At 40.9% G+C, this 27,337-nt stretch overlaps 2 long non-coding RNA genes across 2 annotated transcripts in view; one reads left to right on the forward strand and one right to left on the reverse strand.

The window, feature by feature from the left end:
• Window positions 1-23,028, forward strand: part of LOC308397200 — a 36,369-nt gene extending 13,341 nt beyond the window's left edge. Inside the window, exons 2-3 of the long non-coding RNA XR_013971696.1 lie at window positions 19,355-19,423; window positions 22,946-23,028. This is a non-coding gene — a long non-coding RNA (uncharacterized lncRNA). The remainder of the gene's footprint in view (window positions 1-19,354; window positions 19,424-22,945) is intronic.
• LOC308397346 lies at window positions 2,609-3,108 on the reverse strand. Its single transcript, XR_013971730.1, has 3 exons — window positions 3,035-3,108; window positions 2,823-2,940; window positions 2,609-2,733 (listed from the first exon to the last, which is right to left on the reverse strand). It is a non-coding gene; the product is annotated as an uncharacterized lncRNA (long non-coding RNA).
• Window positions 23,029-27,337: the final 4,309 nt, after the last annotated feature.

Raw genomic sequence — 27,337 nt, forward strand, 5'->3', positions numbered from 1 at the left:
GGCACCATCCGGGTGGGCGAGAACGGGCGCGGAACAAAACAACTCCTTCAACCGAGCAAACGCCTGCTCGGCCTCAGGAGACCAACAGAAAACTCGAGCCGAGGACGTAAGCCGGGTGAGCGGAAGGGTGATCTGACTGAAGTTCTTAATAAATCGGCGATAAAAATGAGCAAACCCCAAAAACCTCTGCAGGTGTTTGCGCGAGGAAGGAGTCGGCCAATCCGCAATCGCCCTGATTTTGCCAGGATCCGGCCCCACCCGCCCCTTAGCAAAGACATAGCCCAGGAACGACACAGAATGAGCATGAAACTCGCACTTCTCCGCTTTCACAAAAAGTTTGTTTTCCAGGAGGCGCTGCAAAACGCTGCGCACCTGCTGAACATGGTCCTCAAACGACCGCGAAAAAACAAGGATGTCATCCAAATAAACGAACACACACCGATTCAAAAAGTCCCGAAGCACATCATTAATCAACGCCTGAAACACTGCCGGCGCATTCGTCAGACCAAAAGGCATTACCAAGTATTCGTAATGTCCATGGTGAGTGTTAAAGGCCGTCTTCCACTCATCTCCCTGGCGCATGCGCACCAGATGGTACGCATTGCGAAGGTCCAGCTTCGTAAAAATGACCGCGTCCTGTAAAGGTTCAAAAGCAGAAGAGATCAGGGGAAGAGGATATTTGTTCTTCACAGTAATGTCATTAAGACCCCGAAAATCAATGCAGGGTCGGAGAGATCCATCTTTCTTATCCACAAAGAAAAAACCCGCCGCCAACGGCGAAGATGATGGACGAATCAGGCCCGCCTCCAGTGACTCCATAATATACCTCTCCATGGCTGCCTTCTTTGGACCAGAGAGGTTATACAGCCGGCTGGTGGGCAAAGGAGCTCCAGGTAACAGTTCAATGCCACAATCATAAGGGCGATGGGGAGGAAGCGAGAGCGCACAGCGTTTACTGAAAACCGCCGACAGATCATGATATTGTTCGGGTACAGACGAAAGATCCACCTCCTCGGGCGCCAGCTTAGACGAGCAGACAGGCGAAGGCGGAAGAGCAGACTGTAAACAGTGAGACAAGCAGTGGCTACTCCAACTCTCAATGCAACGGGAGGACCAATTGATATGAGGATTATGACGCTCGAACCACGGATAACCTAAAACGATGGGAGACTCCGGGGAGGAAAAAACAAAAAAACGAAGAACCTCACGATGATTACCAGAAAGAATCAACGAAACCGGTTCAGTCTCATGAGTGACGGAGGGCAGTAACTGACCGGTGAGAGCCACAACAGAGACGGGAACCCGCAAGGGTATAGTCTTAATCCCGAGGCGCCTCGTGAGACCGCCGTCAATAAAATTCTGCTCAGCGCCAGAATCCAAAAGCGCGTTAGTAGAGAAAGCGCCAGACGCGGCATTCACGACAGCAGGAAGTTGCATGCGGGGAATTTGGGAAAGAGAGGAAGTGCCACCCACCAGTACCCCCACAGTTACTGGTGGGCACCGCCTTTTGACCGCAACGGGCAGGTGGACACAAAATGGCCCGACTGGCCACAATACAAACACAACCGTCCCTCAAACCGCCTCCGACGCTCCTCCAGCGTCAGCCGTGTACGACCCAACTGCATAGGCTCCTCAGCGGCGGACGCCGGAGGAGACCGTGCGCGGGCCGGACCGGGAGGAGGAGGACGGAATATTGTGCGCACCGCGGCGCGCTCAGCACTTCCAGCACAGACCCGGCCACCCCTCTCCCTCTCACGCTCGCGAAGGCGATTATCGATACGAATAGCCAGGTTAACTAGAGCCTCGAAACTCTCCGGTTCGTCACGAGTGGCGAGCTCATCCTTCATGCGATCGTCCAATCCAATGACGAAAGCCCCGCGCAACGCGTCCTCACCCCACCCCGTCTCCGCGGCTTTAACCCGGAAATCAATAGAAAACTCCGCCACCGACCGGCCCCCTTGGCGGAGCCCGTGCAGTTGCCGCGCGGCCTCATCCGAGCGCAGGGGGTGGTGAAAAACCGCCTTAAAATCCTGAACAAACTGCTCATACGTGACAGTCTCCACGGGATGCAAAGCGAGATAAGCCTCGGCCCAGTCCAAAGCACGATCACGAAGGGCACCGATAACATGAGAAATCTTAACAGCATCATTGGAAAACGCCTGGGGATAACGCTGAAAAAGCAAAGAAACCTGAATCAAAAAACCCCCGCAACGGCCCAACTCTCCCGTAAAAGGCACCAGAGCCGGGGGAGCGGGGTCACGAACAGAGCCCACACTCAGTGAGGCAGACGGTACGGGCGGGGGAGCAGGAACAACGGGAGCAGTAGGAGGAACTAGCCGAGCCAAAGTCTCTTGAATGGCCGACAGGGTCTCATTAACTCGGCCTGCCCATTGCTCGGACGCCGCCAACTGCCGAGACAAACTAGACAAAGACTCCTCGTGTTTCTGGAGTAAATCGCCGGACGCGGGACCTGTGTGTTCTGCCGAATCCATCAAAAATGGTCGGAGTATTCTGTTAGGTTAGCTGGATTACACAGATGGATTACGTGGCAGAAACACACACGGACGCAGAATAGTTGGTGATGCAAGTTTTATATATACACAAGCAAGGGGGAATATTTACAAGGGAAAGGGGCTATATACAGTGATAAATAAAAATGTGCCAGCAGGAAAACACCGAGGCGATGAGATGGAGCCGAAGCATACAGGTAGGTAGCAGACGCACCGGAGCTACCTGACAACAGGGAACAAAACAGGGTTTATGGCATACCGTTGATAGCCGAACGTTAAACACAAGTGGACGGAGAGAGTTGGAGAGCTTACTTGACCACCCAAACCACAGCCGCTGCGGTGATCGCCGCCTGATGGTACGTAGCACTCCGTCGCGGATCCAGAATAGCCAACACAAAATCCTAGGTAGGCGGGCAGGCGATGGAACAGGCTAAGACAAAGAAAAGTAGGCGAAACGTGGATCCTTTAAAACATACAGCTCCACAGCGTAAAATCAACAGATGCAGCCTGTGCTAACTCGTTACCACTTGTGACAGCGATAATACTCCGACACCAGACGTCCGTGACTCTGCTCCCTAAAAGCGCTCACTGATGACGTCCAGTGCGTCGCAGGTGTGTTGGAATGCCATCAAGCCCCGCCTCGCCTACCTATAACCAAAAGGAAAACAAAACCCAAACAACAACAGTACACCTACCCACCACCTCCTAACACCATGTGTGTGCAATTTAAGTGTTTTGGTCAATGAGACCAGAAAAGGCCTAGTATATTAATAAAGTGTTAACCTTTTAAAACTAGGATAGTATTAGTATTAGAGGTTTATCATTAAGACACAAAAGAATATGATGGATTATACTGTTATTCCATTAACCTCCTAGGACCTGGCGTCCACATATGTGGACATCACATTTTGGGTTATTTAGACCAAAATACTCAATTTTGCTCTACAAGGGCCTGATATGCACTTACGAGGACATTATGCTGCTACTGTTGTATCAAAATTTTAAACTAATATTGTCATATGTGGCTATTATTTTTCTTAGAAACAAAAATTAGGTTAAAAAAAAAAAAATCCGGTAATTCTTTGTTTTTACATTCATCAGGTCCCAATCAGCCCAAATATGAAAGAGAAATTAAAAATGCCGTGGAAGAGTTCGGGTCTTGGGAGGTTAAATTGATGTTTAGACGTGGGTAAGAGAGTCTATTGATATTAAGGCCTGATGGTGCCCTGTTTTTACAGTCACATATTAATGGTTATAGAACAATAAACATGCTGTCAGCCAAGGACAAAAATGATTAAAAAAATCAATGAATGTTATCAGGGAAAGATAAATAATTTAATCACTATTTAAAATCGTCACCTATCTGCACACTGCGGCCCAAGAAGTCTTCCAGTTTTCCAAAGAACTGTTGAGTCATACCTGTTTCAGTCGATCACTATTCACGAACATAACCTGCGCCACAGCAGGATAGGATGTTAACCCTAAAGTTACCCCACTAAGCCTAAACCCTGCTTCATAGCACAGGTCTCTTGGCATGTTACAGTTTTTTGTGTAGTTGCATTTTGCTTTTCTGCCTAATCATTGTAATGTTTTGGGAATCAGTAACTGTTGATGGCCAGGCTACCACTGTGTATGTAACCCCGCCGCGGGGTAGTTTGTGAAATAGTCTCAACCTTTAATCTATTGATTTGTGTTGCTGGGCATAAAATTCCCAACAGAATTTCATGTCCCTGAACACAACTTTCCATCAGTTTGCTTTAATATGTATTGACAAGAGAGAGAGGAAAAAGTTTTTTGAGGCTGGAGCGATGGCGGGGGAGCTAGGCATCAGACCCGAGCCCTATTCATGCACATCAAATATTTTATACTCATCGTTTACATGATTTTTGTATTTCTATGATGTTGCTTGGCTTGGTTTCGCCATCAACAGCTACTTGGTTTAGTTTAGAAAAAATATGGTTTGGAATAAAATACAGAGCTTGCCAGTCTGTTAAAAATTATGCTTTTCTGGTTGCTATGGTGACACCTACCTGCTTTCACTTCAAAAGTACATGCTTTGGACTCAAAAATATTTCCTAAATGTGGGATTTTGTGTCCAAAGCTTGAAAGGAACCATTCCTTTTTTGTGATTATATCACAAACTATCATAATTTTCACAACAATTGTCTGTACGTCCCATCTTTTTTCTTTAGCTGAAAGTACACTCTGTTCTTACAGCCTTTCAGCAACTTTCTCACCGTGTGGGAAAAAATAAATAAATAAAAAAACATCACCAGATCCCCTTGCACTGTTTAATGCAGAGGTGATTTTGCTATCGATGCTTACTTATTGGATGGCAAGAGCTGGCCTACAGCAAATAGTCCCTGGTTGACTCATAGCCCAACTGTGTTGACAATGAATGTTCTCTGTTTAGGAGTTGCTTGGGAGTTATAGTTTTGTTTCCTGTTGCGAAGATTCAGGTAAGGGGGTACCGCAAATTGCCCAGAATTGTGTCTCTATTAGTCCCTTGGTGTACTGGCAGCCCATCTAGTATGCTGTGAAGGGGAGAAAGGCTGAAATCTCTCTATTATTCCTGAATTGGAAAATGCTGAAAAACAAGATGGCCTTTAGTCTGAGGATGGTAATGTTAATCAGCAGCAAAGAGGTTCACAAGTTGAACGCACTGGTGTAGCAGCTGGTGCTAATGGACTAAAAAGGTGGGTCTAATTAAAAATAATGAAATGTGTGGGTTGTTGTAGCAGTGGTCTATTACCTGCTGAAATTATCAATCCTTGCTGTAACATTATGGATAACATTATTTCAAATCAATTGCAGTGACACGGTGATAATTTGGAGTTTGGGCAGGAGGAAGTGATCTCATTAGCACGTGGGAGTCCATATTGTAAAGGTGGCTTCCTTAGTGTTAATATTAAGACATATCTGTCTGTTTCACACACATATAAGAGCCTGTCTGTGTGCTGTTGTACAGAAATGTACTTTAGTTTGTCAGGTGGCTGAAACTGACTTTTCCAAAGTGAAGCAACGCTGGAAGAAACATTTTTTTTCACACTTGCTGGCACATCTTCAAATTTGATCTCCGGCTGATTCAAATACCTGCAAAATTTGACACAAACATTTAATACAACTTTTTATGAGGAGTACAATAAATGAAAACGCATGGACAGGTGTGATGATAGTGAAGGGTTTAACTTGTGAAATAATCACAATTGTTAAATTCTGTTCACATCGTGGTTTTGGAAGATCACTGGATGGTTAGTTCGGGGTCCAAAATTGCTTGGCTTAAAGCGTAACTATAGGTACGTTGGTGATTATGCAGTTAATAAAACAACATCCTGTCCGATTTAAAGTTTGACTTTGGGGAATTACAACTGCTTGATTCCTTTATTTTCAGCTATTCTGTTGCAGATTTGCTGCTGTGCTTGGGGTCACTGTCCAGCTGCATGACCCGAATCGGGCCGAGCTTTAGCTGCCGGACAGATGGCCTCGCAGTGACTCTAGAATCTTTTGGTGTAGAGGAGTTCATGGTTGACTGTTAAATCAATGACTGCAAAGTACGCAGCTCCTGTGGGTGCAAAACAAGCCCAAATCATTGGCCCTCCACTGTGAGATGTGCTGATATGCTGCATTTGGTTTTCTCCGAATGTAGCGTCTCCACTTTAGTCTCATTTGGCCAAAGATAACCTTGGCTAAATATCGAAAGATCAAAACTAGCTCAGAGCACTTTTCCATAATGTGATGGGTATGATTTGCGTCCTAACCGGTGCTGGAGGTGAATACAAACATCATAGGCCCACCATGCATTCTGTCCACATCCAAGAAACACAACAACGAAAAAACACCAACTTAAAGTAAGTTATGATTAAACAGGATGGTTTGATTATAACAGAATGGGAAATATATGGTTTGGAAAACTAAAATGTTCCACTAAAGATAAGTGAACATGAAAATGTAGCTGATTAATAATAGATGTGATAAATGCGTGGCAACTATGTGCTTTTGTCAGTTTCCTTTTTTTTTTTATCTACCCAAGTAAAATTGATGTGGTAGGTTATAAACTTTGATGTATCGGCTAATCACAGAACAGTGAAGTATTGTCCACCTCGTAACAGTTTCTGGCATCTGGGTGGTGAGTTGGGCACAGAGGCACAGCTGGTTGATTCATTGAAAATCAACAAAACACATTTAAGCAGTTATGTTCATTTTTTATGCTTCAGGGATTCAAACCTCCCAAAAGAAAATAGTAGCACCTCTTGGACTCTTAATGGTCATTAGAATTTCAGAAGCATTCATCTCTATATATTCCATTAATTTATGGAATATATAGATTTTAGTTTTCAAACTGGTGTTTGCATAGGAGCACGTCTGTGTGTGCAGGAGACAGGAGAACTAAACTTGTGGCGTTTCATGCACTGGTCAAAGCAATTCTTTTGTCTGATAATGGTTCACAGTCGGTTGTTTTTCTTCTGGAGGGATTTGGTATCATTTCTTTTAACGGAATGACAAACCCTCTGAGGAATGGAGGGGACAGGCGATAAAAATTATAATTTCGCTGTGTACTATTTTCAAATCACCGCAGTATGTAATTATGTGGCAAACATCTTAACGTGTGCTGTAAAGCTGTTAAGAACCTTAACTGCTCATTTATGAAGCTGTTTTCATAGCCTTGCCTTGAAGTGAAAGATGACGGGCTCGAGTATGCAACCGCCTTTAAAAAGAACATTTTACCACTGTGTCTGCAGATACAGGGTGACAATAATGGGTTTTAAGCAGCACCACCTTACTTGTTCGAAAGCAGCAGATGAACTCAAGTTTAATAACCAAAGTACATACATCTACCAAAACAGCACAGCCCTCTAAATTCATTATTTTATTTAAACAGGACAAATTTAGAAAACTGCATCTGGTCCAGATATTTATCAGCGCACACCTGCTCAGCTGATTGCTGCTTTTATCCTTCCTGGGAAAGCACATGGATGAGTTGTGCCAAATTTCAAGTCAGACTGATCACCGTTTTATTATATTGCAGAAGCATCATGTTGGCAAAATGCTATCAGATTTTGCAATTATACTCTTGAAACTACCATGGCGGTTAAAATCCCAAGCGTAAAGTTTTCTTAAACTCCCACATCGGAGGTGAAGCCAAATCCAAGAAACGATGCACCTGTTTTCACTCATGACCAAACTCTCCATCATATTTTCTTTTAATGTGCAAAATGTAATTTGGAACATTCTGAAATTAAACTGCCATGTCTGCGGTGGTCTTGAAGTCAGATCCATACCAAAAATGGTGCAATTACCTTTTCACTCATGACCAAATCCTCCATCAAATCTTCTTATAATGTGCAAAATGGCATGTGAAACATTCCCAAACAAAAACCAAGCCCAAACATTTTGGCAAATGTGCTTTGGGCTTTTGGTATGTAGATCTGTTGTTTGTACTTTCTGTGCTTTAATGTCTTTCTTTGCAGAACCTTAACTGAATCCTAAAAACCTGTCAACTTCTTTTCGACAGTGTTAAAAAAAACAGTCGCTAAATTGTGATACGTCTTTCAAACAGTCCGATGCTAGCATACTTCTTTGGAGTCAAAACAGTAACGCAAGCTATTGCTGTTTTCTTGAAGATGCCCCATGTGTTATTTTGTCTGTCAATCACACTTTGAGAGAAACAGCCAATGATAACTGAAGGCACTGGTGTTATTCCGGTTTTCCCCATTGTCCCAGTGTGAACAAACCACTGTGACCTGCAAATAGTGTAAAAAGTCAGTTCAAACTGAAAGTAGCAGGAGGACAAATCCACTGCAGTATGTGAGAGACAAGTGTGCAGTGCCTCTTTTTGATGCTACATTCCTGCTCCAGAAACACGACTAATAGATGCTAACAGTAGCTGCAGCTAGGCCACAGCTGGAAGGACGTACAGTGCTGTCACTCCAACTCGTATTTGTCTTTGTATTGTTCACAATATGTATTACATGTCTATTGGATTATAGACTTGTTATTTGTATTAGGTGCCTCATGCATGGCCCTAGAACAATAAAAGCTCCAATAAAGACTATTATAAGCTTATGGGAACAGAAACAATGTGAATCATCTCATCAGTGACTTTTTGCAATAAACCATTCTTCCCACTGGTGAAGCCAAAATATTCAGTGTTTCATTTTAATTTTCCAAATAAACACATGCACAGTTTGTATCGTTCTAATTTATGCCATACTGTTTGTCTTTAGTGGAAATAACAAAACATTCGCAATTTGCAAAAACAAATGTGCACCAAAAATCAAAACCAGCTTAGCTGAATGATTGACATCCAATGAATCCCTTGGAGATCAAAGACTGCTGTGATGGTGCCTGGTTCATGTGAATCCATGCGCTCCATCAGATTGCTGCCCCTGGAATGTAGCGTCGCTTTGGACCAGGACTTTAATTAGAACAGACTGTTTTGAAGTCGGACGGGTCATTATCTGGCTAACAGAATGAGGACATTCTGTATTTCAGGTTGTAGAAGGAATATAGTGTCTGTTTTCAAAGCATAAGCAGATATGTATCAAATAGTCACAGCGGCAGATGAATGTGATTCCGTGTCTCGCTTGACATTGTTGCTAAGCTTGTCTTCAACTTTTCATGCTACTGTGAAATTACTCGATTTACAGCTGCTGCAGACAGAGGCTCATGGACGAGTGAGTGGAACGTGATTGCAGGCACTGAAATTTTGTGCAGCACCATAACACAGCTGTGTTACAGTTGTTGAGATTTATCAGTTAAATCAGGGAGAAATGCCTTCACGATGTTAAATGAGATTGGAAGTTTAATTGAAAATGAGCCTTTATGGCAGCACAAATTTGTATGTTGCAAGAGTTGCTCACTGTTTATTCAAATTTCCAAATTTCCCTAAGCTTGACAAAAGAGAAAAATACAAGTAATCTGCTTTAGCATTTTTAAAACCAAATCTAAACACAAAAACCAAGTAGTCTCATGCAGTGCTTATGATTAGAAAAAATGGGCCATTTTCAATTGCCTAGTGTCCCAAGTGCAAATTTATTGAGACATTGTTTCAACGTGAAAGATGGACCTCTTTTTCTTTATGCAGCAGAATTTGAAATCAACACAAAAGGTCATATATGCATAAATTAAAATGTTACGGAGTCTTTGATTTTAAGAAGCTTTTGTTCGTCGCTCTTCATAACGTTACAGTGGACAGCATGCTGAAAAAGTGTGGAAAGCCCCTTTTGGCCATGTGGCCCAGCGTTTTCAGCTGTGGTCTCTTTAATTACACTGGGAACAATGGGGTCAGTTGTTTCAATACAGTTCTGAGGGTACATCTTTACAACATGGAGAAGCTTGGAGAAAGCAGCTGTCAGCGAGGATTTCTCTCGCCTCCTCCTTTATCTGCTCAGCTGCAATGTTGCTAAGCACCCGGTATGAAACTATGTTTGAGAGAAAAATCATGCAGATATGTTTTCCATTCATTCATCACTATTCAGCATTTCAAATATAAGATGGCTTTCCTTTGCACAGGTATGTTGAGTGGGCGCTTGCCAAAGCCTGTGGCATTTCAATAGAATATTAAGCATGTCTGATCAAATTGTAGTCACAAAATTACTTACCAGAGATAATATTTATGGTAAGAAAAATGAGATCCCCTTTTATTCCAGTTCAGGAAGAGGAAAGAAACATTGTGTTTCTTGCTGTTTACTATGTTAGTGCCGTCCTTGATGACACTGGGTTCTGTAGCATCAAAGTGCTTTTCTATAGAATGAAGCATTTGTAAGATCCGAGCAAACTGATCACTTTGGGGGGGGGGGGGGGTTGTGCTTTACTGGGTAAGTGAAATGTGCACCAGTGAGGATGTTCATTTCATGTAGAAAGCACTGTGAGAAAAAAGGTGAAAGGCAAAGTAGGCTAGCACAAACAGCTAGGAGCTGCTTCAAAGTTTGTAATGTCTGAAACGGCGGTACAGCTGGTGTGAAACCATAGTTTCACGAATGCTAGCCAAGTAACTATTTGATCACAACAGTGGGATATCCATAGTATACCAAGCTGTGCAGCAAATACACAGCTCCGTGGGTAGTCAAACAGTCATACTTATGACATGCATAGTTGTTTGTTTGTTTTTTAAAATAAGGTATACGCTGGTTTACGCTTGTGGTTGCATGTTGTGTCGCACAGAGTCAAATTGAACAGAACAAAGTAGTGTCTAACTGTCTTCCCCGCAGTGCTGAAATAATGACCCGTCGTCTTTGTGTGCATTGTGATCTCTCTCTCTCTCATTTTTTTCCTTTATTTTCATCCCCTCGTTCTCTCACTTCTCTTTTTTTTTTATACCATTTTTAGCCAATTGAGATGTGGAGCTCAGCAGGAGGAAACATGCTGTATCTAGTGAAACAAGACCATGAATAATTTAAAACGGCGTTATTAATGAACTTCTAGACATTATGTTAATGAACGATTTCAAGTCTAATTTGTCAGCCAGACTTCTGTTGTCTTTTCTGTCACTTTTTTGTGCAGGTTGTGAGGCATTGAAATTAACATCAATTATGACAGGAGAAGAAAAGTTTTGCACTGTAATCAATCTGCAGTAAAATAATCCCAAAATATTTTTAAGTTTAAATAAACTTTAAATATGACTTGTGCATCTTAATATTTAGCTAAAACACAGCCAATCACTGTCTTGTAATTATCACATGTATAAGAAACATATCAACACAGAAACTATCGTCTCAAATAATTGTCAGTATCAAAGAGGATCATCATAGAAATCACCGTAGCAGGGATAAATGTCTTTGAACTAAACTACAAGGTGATGCTCTCAAGGTGGATAAATATTTAATCGAGAGGCACAATATAGAAATAACATGGCAGCATCTTTTCCGGCGAGACTAGTACCAGTTGTGTTTTATCAACGAGACAACGTGGTGCGAGTGAGTCTTCAGATCCCAAAGAGCCATTAGTGCCCTGTTTTTCATTGTGACACTGACTTCTTGGATAGCTGCCATCCCTTGATATCATATTACAGCATCAACAGCCCCCCGTTTATCTTTATTACTGGCCCCTAATCTCTGGTGACGGTTAATCATGTTACAAGTTCCTTGGGTCGCTTCTGCATTGTCTTCGCCATAATACTTCTGATCACTGAACGGTGTGTTACGCAGGGTTTTCCCACCATCACGACTTGTGTCTTAATAAGAGAAGTCACCCGTTCTCCCACCGTGCTGCTTAGTCATGCTGTGATTAATGTCTTCATGGTCTGGTCAAAGTGTCGATATCTTAAACAGCTGGGCCCATCTGTCATCTTTTTCCTGTGACACCCCTGAACGTAACTCAGGTCCTATCAGGGAGGCCATCCATCAAAGTGGTAAACAGAGACGTCTCACATTAGCAGCCCCGAACACTTCTCATCGTATACCATAACAGACAAGCAATCATCTGGTATTATGTAGCGCTACAGGCTAATGTGAAATATTAACGGAAATATACAGCACACCAGCTGCCGATTGGATGAAGCATCTGTGCTTCGCGTAATTGGTGGGTAACAATTTAATATTGAGGAGACAGTAGATTGTAGATTTGCTCCGCAGATTTGTTCCGAAGCTGTAAGACAATGGCCACAGCAATAAAAAACGAAACACCGATTTCGGGGGTGTATTTCTTACACTTTTTCTGTCTTTACTTCACTGTGTGTGTAAAATTAAAGGCACAGGGTCTGTTTTCTTTGAATAAACTGTGCCTGCCTTTTTACTCGTGTCACATAATCTGTGTTGCAAAATAGCAGAGAAGAGCATTTCACTTATAGCTGAAGTGTGTGCTTTACAAGAGCCTCGTAAAAATGACTGATACCTACAACCACCTTGAACGCAGAGTGTAATGATGCATTTGGATGCATTTATTACCTTTGTCATTTTGTTTCCTCAAGGGGGCAGTAGAATCAGGGACAGCAGGGGTGTCTTTTTATCTGTGCGATTGGTGATGGATTCACTACCATTGCTGCTCAGATAAATGCTGCAGGGTTGAGGCCATGGGCCAGCTTACGAGGGATCAACCTCATCGTTTTTTCCACTGCCCACAACCTTCCCTCTATCTCTCTGCGCGGCACTCACTCCTGGTAGGGATTATGCCGAAATACTGTATATGCACTTGGAAATCAAGATATGGAGCTTTTGTCAGTACTTTTGTCAAGCAATGGAGATAAACGTGGCTAAAATATGTGTTTCCAACGCACGTCGCAGAAGCTCAACCTAATGCTCGGCTCTTTTCAAAAACCAAGGGCCACATTTCTATTTTTCTCTCTGCTTCCAGCATTGATATTTTTCTATTCATGAAACATAGATAATCAAGATAGTCTCTGCAGCAGTGGGGTTTCTTAAGGATATACTTGTTAAAGTGGGAGATAAAAATGTGGATGTATCACAGTTAAAACATCAGTCTCTTAGCCCCCGGTTGCTCGCCATTGTGGTCCATTATTTGGATTCAACCAAAATCAAACCACATGGTGTTTGAAAAAGAAAAACTCTGTTAGATAAAGGAGGCCAAATTAAGCACAGGTCTCCAGAAATTGGAGCAAGATAGTGTTTCTTTGACTCTTTGAAACCGAAGCACGATCTGGCACACGGTGAGGAGGGGAACAGCTAATTGCATCAGCACCTCTGCATAAAAACTCATTCGGTTACGAAGACATAATGGAAAACAGGATTCGTCCGCAATGCTTCACGTAATACACACCTTTTTTATTTCCTCGCTCAGAGGGGTTTTTTTTTTTCCTCTATTTGCTGTGGTCAGAGCAAAGATACCCATTGTAACAGTAGGAAACATTTCACATGTATTGAGGAATGAAGCAAAGGAGGCCAATAATCAGGGCAGTTAAATGGAAATAGTTTCATTTCCTTTGGTGTAAACAAATACCCCATGTAGTCCTCGGACCAGAGCTGTGGGTAATCGGCTGCTATAACTCAACAGAACACTTTGCCCTGAGCTAAACATAATACTTCCTGCACTTAACTAAATCCATTTTTCAACCCTCAGTAGAGTTATGACACACCAATACATAGTTGTGCAAATGTCTGACAAACCTTTGCAAAGAAAATAATAAAGCAGTGCTTATTTAAAGCTGTTTACGGAGATATTTTAGAGCATGGAATATAAAGGGGTTAAAGGTGAATAGAAAGGGGGCTTACCGTGGAGTTAATTTAGGTTTCTCTGCTTTTATTCTCTAGTGGACTGAAAATAATTATATCAAAATATGAAAATAGCAATCCACGGTCTCCTCCTCTGTTTCTGCTCGCTTTAAATTGTCCATTTAATTTTAGTTAAGTCAGTGGGCCGTTGCTTTGTCACGTCCCACCAGCAGCGACTCTTTTCTTAATGCTTTTCATACACTGTGAAGCTCCGAGGATGACTGTGGGAAAGTTAAATGATTAATCACTGCTTTTAGCAACAGGTTCAGAGTGAAATGTATGAACCTACAAGTAGGAGGATGTGCAGCTCTGAGCCTGTCAAGCCCAAAACATCCAAAACAGAAGATTAGGCACCTGTCTTAATCCTTTATCTTGGATTCCGTTGTTTGCTTTCTCTTTCCAAGTTCTTCCTTTTGTAATTAGCACCTAGCGTCTCTGAGATGGGTTATAGTTGACTGCTAAAGAGAGGATGAAACCTGCATGACTGTAATAGCATGAATTCACCCTATCACGAAACGATGCAGGAGGTCTTTTTCACTCCTGCAGGTGGTGTGAATTCTATCGCCACACCTTCTGGAGCAGCATGGCTGTATCCAAAGCTGAGATACACCTATGATAGCTCACACTGGCGATGCTGTTTGTACTACATGGCATAAACACTTTGCCCATTCGTTTCACTCAGGTTGTAATGGTCCATGAATGGCTGCTAGGACCCGTGCAGTTCATACCTCAGCACTAAAGCAGGAGACGGGTTGGTCTAAGGTCCCGTTGCGAGGCACTGGTAGATAAAGCACACTCCAGGTAAAAGCATGCATGGCCACTCACCATTAGATCACTCCACATGATGTCTCGAAGATGGCGCTCTTAATTAGAAGGTCCTTGGATCTCGCTGTCTAAAGTCACATTTTACTGCCCACATTACCACTTTATATAACACAGTTCATCCCGAGCTGAGTCGAAACATCGCCGGGATGAACAGTTTATTATGAATATAAGCTGTAATTGACACTACTTTGGAGTTACTTTATGGCTTCATGTTGAACCCAGCATTGCCTGCGCTGTCTTTGACGATTAGCCTGTTACTCACCTGTACTTCATCCCCCAGACAATGGCCTGTTCTGCTCATGCAGATGATGGTGTGCAATATCAAAGCCAAATGAGATGGCTGCCAATTAGGGAGGGCTTCCAAGTGCATTTCAATGCAAACGCGCACTGGTAAGTGCACCCTGTAGTCTTTTCCATTCAAAGACACTTTATTACAGGTAGACTTCAACAGAAACTTCTGAAAGTATTTCAATTACTAGAATAAATGGCAGACCTCATTTCAATACTTGGCTTTGGGGAAGGGGTGAACTTTGTAATGATGTCTTCCTAAATGTTCTAAGCTGGAGTTTAAACTGACTTTCTCTTTGGTTAACGGTGTGAGTTAACTGGAAAATTCATATAATCCTTTTTTCTGTGTTCTTGATGGACAAGGCTTGAAACGCCTGAAACAGTGTGAGACCACAGAAATATTTAGAGTACCCCCACAATCCCCACAGGACGTTTTTTCTTGCGTTCACGATGTCTCTGTACAGATGTCTCTGAGTTTAAATAACCAAAGTTTACAGTGGTTACATGTCTTACCAGGCAGTGTTTAATTTTGTTTCCTATTTAGTGCTCGGTGTAAAATTAACTAGTGCATTGTTAAGGTTCAAAATATTGGGGATGGAAACAAGAGAAAAACCACAATAACAACACTGGTCCGGCCGGGTTGAGTCAAACGATGATTTTAATGATCACACGCGTGGGAGATGGACACTGATGCAGACAGCCTCAAAATCTCAAAATGGTGGAGCATTGCTCAAACTTTTATAGCCTCTGGTGCCTCCACCTTATCATACAAAGCCTAAACATTCACATGCTTTCTCTCACACAGCGCCTAAGCTACGACCTTGGCTCCCTGTTTATCTGCTCCTGCTGAAATGGGGCAGAAAACTCCAGCACACTCTGTTCTCTTCTACTCAGACAAATTAGATTTCTTATAACTCAGCAGTATAATGCATCATAAAACAATATCATTCATTCACAACAAGTCAGCAGTTTAATGTAATGCAAATCAGTTTAACTAATGCAATAGTTATCAGCTTCTTCTAATTCAGGAGAATAATGCAAACTAAAACTACATAATAATTCACAATCTTTAATTAGGGGTATAACATGGCATAAAATAATATTATAATCTAACAATTCCCCCTGATGAGGTCATTAGAATAATGACCTCACAAACACCCTTCAATTCAGTGTGGCCGGGTTCATCTCTTCTCACTCCTGAGGTCCTTTGTCCCCCTGAGGGGCGAACCATATGTGGGATGACCTCTGTGTTTGCGCAATTCAGATGCAAGAAAAACTATGATTCCAACAGTAGCAGGTCCAGATGACACTCTCTCCTTGTCTCCCACTGCTTTCAGCCTTTATTCTATTGCTGCAGCTACCAGTGTCGTCCAGTTGGGTGATCCTCTGCTCTTCATTCTTCAACCTTAGGGGTTAGACAACCCTTCAGTCGTGACACAGATCAGGGGATTATTCTGCCCCGATTTCAAACAACGATCTGTGTATTCTCCAGAAAAGGAACAGGAAGGTGTCCCCTTTTTGCCCAAAAGCCTCTCGAACTTCGTTGGTCTGGTGTTCCCGGATTTCCGCCAACCCCTTCATGGTTATTGTTGTGTTTATGGGATCCATCCTTTTGTGGTGACTAGCTGGAGCCCAAACGCCATGACCCTTGGACCCAGTTGATGTCTCGGCAGTCACTGTGTCTGTCTCTGCTACGGAGGATCCTCGCATCTCTGTGACCTCGTCTGGTGTCTGTTCCTTTCTCTGTAAGAGACAGAAAACCAAAACACCTCTCTTCCTAACCCTAATAATCTAATGTTGTTATCTACTGACCTTCTAGTGATTCAAAATTGGTCTAAAACATTCAGAATGTCCCAGGGACTTATTCTAATCATATCTTATGTGTGTGTAAGCGTGTTTGCATTTAGCCCTCTGCACTCAAGGCGTTTCCTACACTTTATCAGTCCGGACAGTCACGCCGAACGAAGCTTCTGACCTTCAAAAGGCCGAGTGCCAACTCGTTATAAGCACATTTGCAAGGTGTGTCTGAAAATTATTGAAACCCCTCTTTTTAACAAAAGACAAAGAAATTAACAAATCTTCTAAGCGCTATTCAGTTCATTTCAATGAGTAATGATTAAACATGAAAGTGATAGTTTATGCTTTTTCACTGATTCTCTAAAAGGTCCGTCTTCTCGGACCGCTATTAGCTTAAGCTTTACCATTCCTAAATTATTAAAGACACAAATGAAGTTATAAAATGTTCAAATAATCCTGGTTTGATGTTAAAGCTCAACTTTCCCCCCTTTTTTGACACATTCCAATGTGTCAAATCAACGGAGCTAGAACATTCAAAAAAAAAGTTAGGCAGCTACAAAGTTTCCCAGACTCTTAAGGTGATCCGCGTGTAACGTTCTGACTCAGGTATTTAATATTTTAATAAATGTCGTTTAATTAACTGCCACTATTTAAACTAACCTTAAAGACATAATTGAAGAAAAGATCACAAAGAATAACATGATATCAATGTTATGTAAGCGCGTGTGGCCTTCTATGCTCGAAGCCTTTCCCCTCAATAGATCAGTCAGACATTCGCGCTGACTGTAGCTTTTAACCCTTATTAACTTGAGCACAACTCTACAATGAGCAACAAGTTGCAATATGTATGAAAATGATCATGGTTACACCTGCAATGAAAAATTATATCATTATCCTAACACCTGTAAATGGAAGATTCATCAGAGGTTATAACAATCACAGGAACACAGATGTTAGTATAAGGTCAAAAGCTTCAATAAATGATCATCGATGCAATGCTTGTTGCATGATTCTCATACAATAATAATGCTGACATTGAAATAACAGTAAAACACCCCCTTTTCTCCCCTTACTGACCACAGCAGGGGGATCTTAGTTTTGAATCAGCCATGAATCCAGCTCACCTGATTCATCAGTGAGCTCCACCATCACTGGCGTCTGACAGGGTGGTGCTGCATACTCTTCCTTTAATGTCACTATTTTCAACCTGTTAATTAGAGTGTTTAAACCTGAAGTCGACTACGTCCACAACAAGTCAATACAGCTGTAAATGTGGCCAATTATCAATCTATTACCAATCAATAACAACAGATAACTTCTATTTTATGCATGCTTTTAATCAACCACTCACCCAGAGGATCTCCAATCCCAGGAAGTTCCTTCTCCTCCTTTAATGAGTCTGTCCTCCTTCCATGCCCTGGTAACTGGTCCATCCAGAGCCATATGATCTCAAATATACATACAACAAGCCAAACCACACCTTGGTCACACCAACCCTCCTCCGCCCCGAAGATGTCCAGTGCCATCCTAGTATGGACTGTCAAATGTGGCTTTAACGCTGACTGTTCTGACAATCCATTTTATAACGTTCCTGGTCAGATTTGCCAATCTCTGCACCAGGGTTTTAAACGTTTCGCCATTTTCATTAGGTTTTATTTTTTATTTAGTTTCGACTCCAGATTTTCAATTTTTTGCCAGTTGTAATTAGTTTTTACCAATTCTTTGCTAGTTTAGTCTAGTTTTTATTTTCTGAAAATCCTTAGTTTCAATTTAGTTTTATTTGTGTTTTGCAAAAGTTAAGTGTAACAAAATCTCAGTTCCATCATATCAATCATGCTCTTCTGGTTATCCTTGGGTATTGAGACTATTAACTCTTGCCGCACCGAGTGTTCCTAATTTTGGTTGAAGTGAATTGATAACCTTTTGAAGGCGATTGTTTCACACCTTTATTTAGATGTCCCAGTCCTGTTATCTCGGGATACATCACGCTGCCTTATCTGGGGTTAGCTATTTTCTTGGGATGCGAGTTAAGTGGGTGAGCTCTTCAAAGTGCAACGCTTTTGTCTGCACCTAAGCCCTTTTATCTAACATTCACACTGTCTGACGGACTCCTTGGGCAGCTCGGCATTCAGTATTTTGCCCAATGGGCTGTAGGATGAAAAGATGGTCCAATAAATGTTTCCCAAAGGATTTTTTAAAATGCCACACATTGCCTTTTAAGCATTATTGTAGCAATATATCAGGATTTCCTCTTTTAAACACCTTTTAATCAGAACAGGTTGGGTTAAGACAGCCAAAAAGTGTCTCCCTCTGAGTGTGTTTCCTGAATCCGCAAAAGCGCATCGGTGCACCACAGTGGCCTTTGAATCCAAATTTTTAGTTATTATTCAGATTAAATCAAGTCGGGGCAGACGGGAAGAGCAGTCAGAAGAAGCTCACTGCTCGAAATCTCGAAGCTCTACCTCTGTGATTGCTCAGGCCACCGTGGAATAAAGATTAGAAGAAAATCACTAATCACAGCGGATGTCATTAGCATATTACCAATAAGGGGTTGCAAAAAGGAAAAGAGGAATTGCCTTATAATGCTGGTTAAAGTACGAATCAATGCCATGTATGGATGCACACAGCTGCTTGACAAACAGATATATTCACTTCCAAACATGGGTAAAGGAAGTGTCTAATAATGATGTTTTTTTCAATGTTTTTGTCTGAGTCACTCGCTGAAGCACTTGATGCTAATATCACATTCCCCCTCTCTCTTTTGATCAGCTTTTGCAGCTGGGCTGCCCTGCCTCACTTGGATGCATCAACAAAGCTTGAAGTGGCCACTCTAATCTGGTTAAGTATTGCCTGGTTGGGGAGAAATTAGCCGAATTCTTTTAACTTTTCAAACAAACATAATACAGTCAAACTTGCTGGATGAGAATCAATTACATGAACTGAATATAGGTTCGGGGGGGAGATATCATTTCATTTCTGGAAATCATCTAATACGTCTATTCAGTGGAATATGCCTGTAGTATCACATCGAAGCCATATTTCAGTCCAGTGAAATGAATGAAGCAGTGGAGTATCTGTTGAAACACTGCCAGAATATGTTACACAAATCTTTTTCACCCTGTGGTAATATTGCCATTATCTGCTTTACTTCAAAAATACTTATATCTTGCCTAAATCCGCGAGACACTGTGAGGAATAATGGGATCATCATGCTTTCTCAAAGTGATTGGTTGGATTGGTGAATAGAAACTATTGCCCTACTTGTGTCAGTCTATTAAACAACATCTGTCTAAATAGAAAAAAACAGAAAGCTAATGTTATTCAGTAGAACGCAATAAATCTTCCAAAAGTGCGATACCTTTGTGTCACATGTATAAATTCTGCAGTATACTTTTACAAAGTTGTTGATACTAAATCATGTTGGAAATCCTCGATATAGAGTGGAAACCACTCTAACAGCATAATTCTGATTTAATAGGTGACAGTTTCACTAGACATTGAGCTATAGTTTTGCATTTAACACTAAGAATATCCATCTATGTACCTGTCAAGCTATTGTTTCTGTAGATTAATTGCAGCGATAGTAAAAATAAAATACTTTTGTTAGATTTTGCTATAAGCGACTTCTTTTAAAATCAAGGGAAAAAAACAAAAATGAATTCTTTTATTCTTGACGTGCCTAACAGATGGTTTCGAGGGGAAAAAGAATATGATCACAATACAGACATTTCTGTTGTATTGAACATTTTCTCCCATTAGATCTTTAAGGCAGATTGTCTCCATTTTTCAATGTGTCTAAAGCCTTTGTTTGAGAGAGATCCGTTAAATCTGTCTTGCTTCTAATAAACTGCCATTATTCCCTTCAACAAGGCAGCTCTCATTAATAATGCTTCTGTCAGCTGCTCATTCTCTTCCGTGAAAATAGAAAATATCATTAATTACAGTTTCTGTCACCCTCTGACAGCTTAAGCAATTGTTCTAGTCCCTGAGTTCTGTTTCATTGTGCCCATACCTTGTGACCACCTATTCTTTACTGTCTCAATGGGGATGTCCAGCAAGTGAGAGCCACAAAGGCCCTGCGAGATTTCATCGCACATTGCAAAGCTTCTATCCCAGCAACACATTAGTCATCCGGGGAGCGATTGACTCAGGACGTAGACTCAAAATCTAGTTTTTATTTTACTCTCAAGCAGAGATTAGGGAAAGATTGGTTCGGTTTACTTTTCATTGTGGATTTGTTGCATTTTTGCCACTCTGAGAGATATTCTCCCTGGATAAACATAGAGGGATTTTCCTATTCAATTCATCAACTGGGGAAAGGAAGAGAAAAAATCATTGACTTAAGATTGCAGCTGCCGAATGTAGACAAGAGAACTGTTGCACAAATACACAAGGATCTCGTTGCGTGTGAAAAATGGCCCGCGCGAATAGAAGGAAACATTTGCAGGACAACTCTCCCAACATAACTGCACACTGTGTTAACAGAGGGAGATGCTTGAATTTCTTAGATTTACAATATGTAAACTACAGAGAAGCCAACAATCACACACCGGCTGTTCCCCAGAGTGCTGCCATGTCAGAAAAATATTTGGTTTGATCCGAGTTTCAGCTTTTCTTCAGCAAACTTAGTAATGAAGCTACAACACATTAGTCATAAATTCAGACCAGATATGAGTCTATTAAGTCTATCAAATACCCATTAAGTTGTTGTGTAGCGTTGGGTTATAGCGAGACGTATCAGCCTCCATGCAGAGCTCATTTCAGTTTGTTTATGTGTCTCTGGATTGGCTACAGGGGGCAAAATAAGCACAAACACAAATGGCTGTACAACACAGTTTGGCAAATTCAGTTTGAAGAATTGCTTTGATCTTGTCATCTGATCCCAGTAAAGTCATATTTGGATGACACCACAGCAATTATAATGCATTTAACCTGTAAATATTATATATATAAATATAAAGGCACAAAGGTTGAGTAAATACAAAATGATTACATAGCTAGCAATGTAATAAGCCACACTCTGTGCACGTAAAGCATAGCAGGGAATTTAGGTCCATTGCACAATAAAAATCACTATAAATAAAATGTAAAAGTACTAATTAAGTATTAATTGGTAGGTACAAGGAGAATATTTTCTTTGCATCTATCACAAGGTTTAGGTATATAAATATGTCTGTTTGTGTCAAAGTTAATAATGCACTTAAATCTATCAAGCTCGTGAATCCACATGCATCTATTTGAAGTTACTGTCCTAAATAAACATATATGGCTGTAACAATTTCTGTGAGCCCAAAGAAAGGCATTATGTCTTTGGGATTATCTATAGGTGCTTCAATGCATTTTTGTTTTTTACATAAATGCTGTGCGGCGAAATTAACGGTGATAACTATGAAAGGAAGTGTGATTAATAAACAACATGAGGCTAAAATTAAACTGCACACTCGAAGAAAAAGTAGATGTTCTTCAAAAGCTTTTCAAGGAATATCTACATTCATGTGCTGTTCATTATTCATTTGCAGTTCAAGAAAAAGCCAGAGAATTCATTTTATATTCTGCGGCTGCGATAAACCGTATTAATGGATTAGCTGCCGAGATACCATACTGTGTCTTAAGTTATTGCTGAAATATTCTTTCACATATTCTGTCAAACACCGGATTATATGACACAATAACTTGGACCTTGGTTAAAGTTTCCCATGATTGATATGCTTTGAAGAATATGATACCAGACCCCATACATGGATGTAATTAAACAAGGCCAAGTGATAGCAATAATGTATCATCCACCAGAGCTGAGGTCCCAGCTTCCTACAAACCAGTGTTACCAGAGACAAATGACTTACAGCAGTCACCACCATCGCTTTTAACTTTGCATGGTGTAGACACAAAGAGAGAATTCCTCCCTAACAGTGGTGGCCTGGCCTAGACAAATGGACAGTCATAATCCCCCCCAACTGGTAGGGTATGTGGTTTATTAGAATATGATACAGTGGATGTGAATTTCTCTTTTTTAGCAGTTCTGATTTAGTTTCCAGCTGATTCATCACCACACACAAGTCATACGTGACAGCTTTTACTGTTTTGGGAGCAGCTTAGCCATCTTGGAGCTACCGCCTTCATAGTTGGGTAAGCTGTTTTTCACGGGGAGTCTGATATTTATTACAACTGCCTGCTTGGGACCCCCCTGTGAGAAGGAACCATAGTGTGTAGATATAAGTAGGGCACAGGATTCTGTGTAATTAAGTTGGTGGAAATGCACCGTGGATTTAACGAAGGGGAAATGTGCATTTTTGAGCGTCCTAAATTAAGCCACTTATTCTGATATTTATTGGCAAACGCTGTTTATCTATTCTGTTACAGGAAACTCTGTTTGGGCCATGCATACAGGAACTGCTGACACGGAAAGATTTAGCTATGATTGCATATCATTACATGAATAAAATATGCATATGATTACATGAAAAAGTTTGTTCAATGATTCTTCAATTTGGGTTTGTTGGGATAGAAGGAGGAGGGGGCGCACAGCAGGCTTTGTCAATACCTTGCAAAGTAATAGGTTGGTGACCTGGGTTAATAATTAACACCAAAATTACAAAAAGCAGTTTGGTAATTTTTCAATAGAGAACTGCATAGCTTCATGGTTAACATAAGCTTCCAGACACTGAGAAAGAACTACAATAATTGCACTTATAACTTCTTGCTTCTTTGTGCTCTCCATTGTCGTGCACGTTCTCCTGACTCTTGGGGCTTCAAAACACGTTTCCTTTTTATCTCATACATTCTGGTCATTTTCTTGAAACAGTAAGGACCTGCGGTGGTAAGAAAATCATTTATGACTTCCTATGTCCTGGCCAGTCCTCCAGGGCTCCTGCACAGTGTCAGGGGAATGTAGATGAGCCCACCTCAGCAGACTCTTTTTTGCCATTTTTTTTTTCCAATAGACCTGCAGATGGGTTCTTGTGCACTCAGACCCCCAGCGGGACCCTTTATCCTTGCTCTAAAAATGACCATCTGAGCTCCTCATCATAGACGGTTCAAGCGAGGCTGAGGCCTTTTTTCAACCCCTCATGTTTCTGTTGCCCAGAAACATTTCTGATTTACATGTACTGCTCAAAATTAAACATTATTCATCTGTTTTTTTAATGTGTCATCTTTGTCACTGAATCTACGCTTGAAGTTTTGTGCAGGGAATTCACACACAAAAGATTTATGTTGTAATTACTTGAGCATAATTACCGAGGAATCAGTTAATCAGCATAAATTAACAAACCAAATAGTTTGAAACATGTACACGAGGAATACACATACTATCCATTATTATGAAAAACATGAATCCAGGGTGCTCAAAAAATTGTTTGAAATAAAATCGACATTACTCTTGGGAGCAGAAAGTTTCCAGAACAGTCAGTCCAATTACAAGCAGGAAGATATTTTCTTCTTTGTGTTGTTTGTGTTGTGTGCTTTGTTTCCTACAAGCATACTTTAAAAAAACATTTGTAGCTACACAACATGAGCAGATCTTTTACTTCAGAATATAGGAGCAAGGATTCTAACCAAACCTTTAATTTATTCAACTTATTAAACATTTATCTTTATATTTTTTTCTGTGTCCACATTAAAAACACAAAGTACAACATGCAAAGGTTCTGTCCTGAGCCCAATTCTTACTAAACGTGACTTACACCATTATACCATCATGTGTCAAACAATACTTGCTATTGAAAGTCATCCACCATGTACCTAATTCCTATTTTGTGGAAAGGCTGAAGCCTGTCCCTGGATGAAAGGAGAAAAGCACCTGCCAATCCATCACTGTGCTACCCTGCAGTAGACAGATCCACATTTGTGCTACAGGCAGTTTATTGTCTCCAGTTAACCTGAGCTGCATGTCTTTGGACTGTGGGGAGAAACTGGAGCACCTGGAGGAAATATGCACAGACACGGGGACAAATATGTGAACCTCTCTGCTATAAAGTGACAGTGGTACTAAACCCTGTGGCTTCCCCAGTGAAATCCAGGCTAATGCTGATATTTTACAGCAGCAGCTACGCAGAGCACACTGAGATTCTGTGCTTATGCACAAATTATGGGATTTGTTAATGCCTGCCTAAAAACAGGTGCAACCGTTAGATGGAAAAGGACGAGTAGGAGGCCACGTGTAAGGAAACATTCAGAGTGGAGCTCATTCATTAAAATCAAAAAACCCAAAAAGTGACTTTTGGTTATATTTACTCTAACGGTGCATTGTGTTATTGATAAGAAGGGAAGAGGGGGGCTTTACATAATAAAGGAGGAATATTTTGTCTGATGCTATGTTCTAATACATCACAATATGCTAGGATTACAACTGAATTCATCTTGAAGTAGACTTTTTGTCCTTCTTTTGCAGATTATAGAATGATCTTGTGGAAGGGATTAAGGATATTTGTAGACTATGATTAAACCCTGAATTTTAGATGCTCAGGAGGAGGTTGGGCCTGAAGAGGCTCGTGTTGGGAGTCAGTGCATTTTATAGCGAGAGCGTCTGTGGCACTTTGTGAATTTTACATGCAAAACATATATATAACATATGGAAAAGTGACAACTACTTGTGGTAATTACAGGAAAGCGCCCTGCCCCGCCAGAAATATTAGTTCACATGAATCAGTGTTTGATCATTTTGATACTGGGCGTTAAACATTCCTTATTGAGGTTAAAGTTATTAAATACTAATCAAACATGAAAACTAAGCACAGAATATTAACTTTAATCTCTGTACCTACTCAGGAATTTTCCTTTAAGAATATTGAATGTGTAAGTGTGTTAGCTTTACAAATGTGGCTCAGCATAAGAATAGATTTCACTCAGCATAAATTCTCTTTCTAAATCACATATTGCATGAATATGTTTCCTTTAGATTACAGTTAACAAGCTCTGTGTGTGGCTGAGGTTACTGCTTATGTGCTCTGACAAGGTGCTGTTTGCAGTTTCTCCCAAAGGAGGCTGAGCACTCTGGATTACAAGCAAGGCTAGCGTTTAGCTGCCACCCCAGACAACATGACTCATAAGCTCTAAAGAGCTGCCACATATGTCTGCATCATAAGTCCATTTGTGATATGACAACATGACCTTTGGATTGAGGCCCATCTGTTCTGCTTCAAATGTTTAGGAGAATTGCTTTGTGTTTGCACCGACTCAAGTTTTAGAAAATGTACAAACAACCATCTTTAAAAAAAGAAAAGATCTAATCCTCAGTGGACGCTTTAACAAGCAGTAAATCCAAGAACACTGCGGTGTACTACATGTTCATTTTTCATCATATTTCATTTTGCTCTGCCTTCTTGGATTAAATATTTGATCATTTTCAGTGTAGTTGTGTTTCACTGTATTTTTGTTCCAGAATAATTCTGAATTTGAAGGTCCTTGTTGTTCATTTTATATACATCTTGGTATTAATTTATGTAAAGCAATTTGTTCATACACTTTTTAACATCTTGAAAGATCTGCTTCAGATGTGTACTTACATGGTCTGTCTGAGAACTACACCGTGCGCTCCGATCATCTGTTGTATGTTGGATACTTTGCTGCTCTTGTTAATGAAGATAATTCTCTATAACATGTCCTCATTTTTTAGGGTTGTAAATAAATTTATGGCAAGAATCGTTCATCACAGATTCTGTGTCCACTTACTTCTGATTGAAAATTGGAGTCAACTTTATTACTTTCATCAGCTCATCTTCGCTCCGTCAGGCTGCTGCTGCTAGGAAAGTATTAAGGTGATTAGGTTGCGTAAAAAGGCAAAGAAGAGCTCGAGCTTCCTCCAAAAACCTCCGAGAGGAACTACAGAGTTGGAAGATTGCAAATGATTTGACTTTACAAGTCACTTGGTGAGTTTTTTAAAAATGTTTTGTACATTCATAACATTGTATTTATAACAACTGTATTTCTCACCCACATATTCTGTTCCACTAGTTATTATTTTACTGTGACTTTAAAATTTGTTGTGGTGTTACATTTATGCAGGCCTGTCTGTGAATTATTTAGTAATCCTTCAAAGACTTTAAAGATTAACCGCATTCTAAATAATCTACAAAATAGCGACGATAAGACCCAAGAGTGTGATGCACTGGAGCAACTGGGCACCTGAGCAAGCTTCAATTCAGACGGGACCTTCCTGTTAGTTTTCTGCCTGTGCGTGTGAACGTCCATCCAACTACACTCCTATACATACAATACATATCATAATTAGGTCTATGGTGACTGTGCTGTATTATATAACTGGACTAGGAAATGAGCCTGCATGATGTTTTATGTTTTATGTTAATGACAAGACCAGAGTGGCTCTGGCTCTCCTCCACACCGTGTCTTTGTCCTTTCTTCACCGCTCTCAGCAGATGGCCCCGCCCCTCCCTGAGCCTGGTTCTGCTCCTTCCTGTTAAAAGGGGGTTTTTGCTTCCCACTGTTGCCAAAGAATTTGCTCATAGGGGGTCTTAACGCCTCTACCTTAAAATATAAAGCGACTTGAGGTAACGATTGTTGTGATTTGGCAATATGTAAATAAGACAAATTAAACTAATTTGTCAATGATTCTATTTATTGAATCAGTGCAACAGCAAAGGAAACCAAGACACTTAAACGAGAGGCATGGAACTGGTTAGGTGTTGTTAAAAATACACAGCTGACAATAAAACATCTACAAATCCAAAGATTAAAATAAAAGAAGGTAGCATTGGTACTGTAAAAAATCAAAATGCGTAGAGGCAAACAGAGAAA

The sequence above is a fragment of the Rhamphochromis sp. 'chilingali' genome (genome assembly GCF_963969265.1).
Source record: "Rhamphochromis sp. 'chilingali' genome assembly, chromosome: 5".
In the NCBI taxonomy this organism is placed as follows: domain Eukaryota; kingdom Metazoa; phylum Chordata; class Actinopteri; order Cichliformes; family Cichlidae; genus Rhamphochromis; species Rhamphochromis sp. 'chilingali'.